This window comes from Camelus bactrianus, chromosome 12 (assembly GCF_048773025.1).
Source record: "Camelus bactrianus isolate YW-2024 breed Bactrian camel chromosome 12, ASM4877302v1, whole genome shotgun sequence".
NCBI classification, from domain to species: domain Eukaryota; kingdom Metazoa; phylum Chordata; class Mammalia; order Artiodactyla; family Camelidae; genus Camelus; species Camelus bactrianus.
Window position 1 is genome coordinate 46,077,362 of NC_133550.1, and position 5,247 is coordinate 46,082,608.

The following is a 5,247-nucleotide window of genomic DNA, read 5'->3' on the forward strand; positions in this document are numbered from 1 at the left end:
GCTTTTGTTGAAGAGTTTTTGCAGTGCTTAATCTCTAGCCCCTCTTACCTCATTTCCTGGAGGTTGGTGGGTGGGGCTGAAAGTTTCAGCCCTTTGATCACTTAGTCTTTCTGGTGACCAGAGCCACCCCGAGGCTATCTAGGGACCCCACCCTAAGTCACTTTATTAGCATAAACTCAAGTGTGATCAAATGGGGTTTCTTAAGAATAGCAAAGGACACTCCCATTACTCAGGAAATTTCAAGGGTTTTAAGAGTTCCTGTGTCAGGAACCAGAGACAAAGACCAAATAAATTTCACACTATACCTATTAACAATTATATTTGGTAGTTTTATTAAATATTTACAGCTTGATTTGTTTAAAGAACTCAAATGGAGTAACAACATTTAAAATGTATTTATAAAATTATTCACTGTAAAACCAGTAGTGTGATTGGAGAACAAATAAAGGAAATGTAATCTTAATGAAATTTCCTGCAGTAATAATGAGAATCTTCCAAGTGGTCAGGTCTACTGAGTTCTCTTTTAATTATTTCAGATTTTATTCACTACATCTGTGTTGTACACAAATGCTACTTATATCCTGTGCTCTATTTCTTTTTTTTTTTTTTTTTTTTGCTTATAGCATGACTTTGAGTCATGTTTTTACATAGTTTGCGTTGATAGTAAATTATATATACACATTTCAAAACATGCTTAATTTTTTTTTACATTTTATTAATCATTCAATTGTGTGTAAAATTCTAGGATCACTTGTTTTGTTCTTCAGAACTGTGACCTTATCTTTCAATCATTTACAACTATCTAATAATTGATAGTTTTCTGAAGGCAGTCTGATTCCCATTCATTTATTCATTCACTCTGCAAACTTGCCTTCCTACTATGTTAGGAACTTTTTGCTGTTGTTGTTGTTGTTCAGTTATAATGTGTCAATTTCTGGTGTATAGCACAATGTCCCAGTTATGCACATACATACATATATTCAGGAATGGTTTTAGTTGCTGGAAATTCACCAGTGATCAAATTTTTAAAAACTTCTACCTGGGAAGTTTGATTAAAAATATTGCCATCTGGGTCCTGCAAAAACCAATTGAATCAAAATATCTGGAGGGCAGCCTGAGAATTGGTAGTTTGTAAAGGCTCTCCATCTAATCCTATTGATGCCACCAAGGTTGAGAACCACTGTTAGAAGAAGATGGAACCATATTGCTCTGTCATCCATCTCTCATAATAGCTCTTCTGTTCCCATGGCAGTAAGGAGGAGAAGACAACTGTTCAGAATGGAGTTCTTTAATGATCGCTGTTTCTGCAATTGATACTAGTTGATACTGAACTTGGAGCTTATCTGGAAGGAACTCCATTGGGTGAAATCCCTCACTTACTCTGGTGCCGTCAGCTGCAGTCCTCTGTTCTGCCTTAAGAATTTATCCAATCCTATTAGCTACCTTTTAAAAAATTCTCAAAAGTTTTTTTCTCTTGATAGCATCCTTTCTGTTCTCCAGGATTATAATGGCCTCAAATTTTGTTGAACAGAATTTTTCCACTGATTATTCTGCAGCAACAAATTCACTATTATAAAATGTTCAATAAATATATGAGGAGTCGAGTCAATTAGTAACCCTTTACCCCAGAGGTAAAAGAAAATTTTGAAATGCGTAGAAAGAATTTTAATCAAAGTGCTTCAAAATAAATCTAGGCTATCCTCTTGCCTCTTAAGAGATTTATATAAGGCATACCCTTCTCTAAAAATAACTTACACTCAGGAGAATACCAGAGTTCTCTAATTCTTCTAGGCTCTTTATTTTTTAAAGTTCTCTGTGAGAACGATGAAGAACTGTTAGGTCACCCAAAACCCTTTGTATCCTGAAATTTTGCATGGGATGCAACGAGTAAAGTATTCTGCCTGCTTCACTGTCATAGTAGTATTTCATTGCATCTAAAGAGTTAAATGCTTCCTTTTTTCCCTGTCTTGTGACTATCCATTTCTACTCTTTGAGATTTTCCACATTCATAGCAAAAATTAAGTTTATCCTTTTCATTTTACTTTAATATAATAGAGATTCAAATGGTCTGTCAGACTGACTGATCTCGTGATTATTTCTACTAGCTGCCTTTCAACTTGCTATGCTCATTCAAAAATTTGAATCTGTTTTTCATCCATTTCAATGTTAATATGCACTCCTGTAGCTCCTACTTTGAAGTCAATGGGAAAACCTTTGTGTGGAAGAGATGGCTTTGGGGCATAAAATATTTCAATTCCTTTCTCAACTGAACATAAAAAATTGGGCACAACCCAGAAATTTGTGATAGTCTGCCCCTTCTCCTCTTTTATGAGGGGAAAAAAAAACTTCAAATATAATTTTTAGCATTTTTAGTCAATGCTCTGAATATGGTGTTGACATCTTGGTGTTATATTTCAAAATAAAAAATTAGCATTATTTTGCTACAGAAAGTGCTAATTTGAAACCATTATCTAGCTCCTAGCTAGAATTAAGAGTTTACTTTTTTCCCTCATTTCCTCCCTCAATTATCATCATTAGTGTTTTGGTTAAGTACTTAGACATATTTCAACAGGAAACATTAATAAGAGAAAGTAGACACTATTTTGTTCTGCCGTGGGTCTAATTCACTGCAATTATCAGAAATACTAAGCTATCATCACAGCAAGTTTAAGCTTAATTTACTCAATGACTAAGAGAAATGCATGTAATAATCATATCACTAAAATAAAAATTAGAAATAAATGATAGAGAAGATATAAATGTAATTTATATATAATACAGATGTTAATTACCACTTACACGTAAGCTATGGAGCATGATTCTTTTGAGGTTGATTTGGAATAAAAATCACTATTATATCTATCATTAATATTTAGTATATTATTTTCATACTGGCTCAGAACACTCCCTTTGCAAAGAGGCATTAAGTGAGAAAGAAAAATCTGGAATATTTAAAGCCAAAAAGAATCCTAACTGAAAAGAAAATCTGCACTTTCGGCTAAGTGCTAACTCTCCTTCAAGCATTTTTAGTATGCCAAGCACACCATCTGTGCACAATTACTTGTTATTTTATAATGTCAACATCTGCTTATAAGAAAATATATGCTTGCATATGTTAAAAACTTGCTTTCCTTGCAAGAATGTGGAAGATCTTTATGTCAATCCACATATAATTCATTCTTCTTGTTCTCTCTTGAACAATACGAGTTAAAATACTAGACTATCAGGAAAGCAAAGATGCCGATAAATCTATGTAAGGCACAAGGAGCAAGGATATAAGGAATTAAACTTAGGTGATCTTTATGCATTTCATTGTATCTAGATATAAATTTTATGTAAGTGGTCTGGAAATGTTAGAGATAATTGAATACAAAATTTTGTTAACAATTCGGATATACCCATAGTTCGATCAAATTAATTATCTGAATGGTAGAGACCAGCTCACATAATAATTTCTACACTGAACAACCTTTACTTCTCTTTTTCCATCAAGAAAATGCTGAATCTCAAAAGACACCGAATTAAATGTCTCAACTAAGAATAATTTCCCAACTTCACCTACCTGTATTAATCCTGCTTCTACAACACACACACTGTGTAGTTACATTTTTGTTCATTTTATTTGAAATTATTTTGTATTTTTGGCAATATTATAAATGCACATAGTTAACATATCAAATAAAACTAAAAGACTTTTCATGAAAACTAAGAAGACACTCTTCAATTCCCACTCAACATAGATCTTCTTTCCCAAGACAAATTTTCAAATGTTTCATTTTTACAAGCATTTTAAAATAATATTTTTTTAAAAAAGTATTGCTCTTAAAGTTTTATTTCTTAATGTATCAAATTTTAATATCATCTATTAACTTTCTGTTATAGAATGGTTTAGCCTTCTTATTTCAAACACCTTTCCCCAGCACCCAATAGCCCAATGTAATTATATCATAAACATGCATTAGGTCAAATAAGTCATTATTTTATTATGATATATAAATCTGCCTTATCAATCCAAGCATCGTATTGCATTTATTTTTATCTTCTTACAAAATAGTAGGGTTTTTCCTGGCATTAATAATTGCATTTTTCATTTGTTTAGTTTTCTGTATATCTACTGCTTTTCTTCTTTTCTAAGTACAGCCACAGATCTGTCAAGGTATGGGGGTAATTTTCTCCAGTATAGATATCCCGTATATAGACAATATAAATTGCACTTAAATTTTTTTCATGCTGTTCTTACTGATGGATTTCCTTCTGTGATTGATGCTCAGCTATTATCTTGGAGCTTTTCTGCTCTCCTGCAGTAATGGAACAATGGAACTGGAGGAATCACATATCTTTCAGAAGCATCATATTATTTTTTCTTGAGTTACTCCATGTTTTGTTGAAGATCATCTTCCAATGGCTTCCTAGCTGCTTAAGAATTTAAAATTGAGAGTTCTCTTACATGTCAGGAAAAAATGTCACAGAATTGGAAATGGACAAGACAATTACTGAGTGTCCTTTCAGTGGAATTCTGGACATTGTCTAGTAAACCCTTCAGGGATTGCCTGATCTATCGAAGTGTGCAAGTCAGGGTGTAAAAAGCTGATAATCATTCAGGTCATTTTTTTCCTCTATAATCCAAATGAGTTTTGTCTGATATGTGGAGATATAATTGATTTTGCCTTCAGGAAAAAATAATCTCAAACATTACCCCATATTACTCTATAGGTATTAACAATTTTCATAGCTGCCAATTAATTTTAGCATTCCTATTAAGTACATACTCACATTCTCAATTGGTTTTAACATCAATTAATGGGTGAAATAAAATCATTGGTTCATTTTATATACTCAGAAAAGTTCTATTTTTATCTTTATAAAAATGTAACATATTTATAAGTGTCTTTGTTATAGTCTTCTACTAATTTGATAGCTAGAATGGTCAGAGAAGTTTAGGTTGCAAATCATTTTCTTTTAGTAGTTTGGAGGCATCATTTCCCAGATCTAACAGATCAGAAACCTTACGTCTTTCCCATTCGCTCACCTTTGTATATCACCTTTTTTATTCACTTTTTCTGTCTGGAGTTTTAGAGTCTTCTCTTTTTCCACAGGATAAAATTTCAGAATCTACTGAGTACTCAGTAGTTCCTTTTAGCCTGGAAATTCAGGTTTTTATGGACAATGTTTCTTTGTTTCTTTGCTGCAGCATAGAATAGCAGTTACAAGTGTAAGCATTCACATTAGGTTGTTTTTTATTTTTTT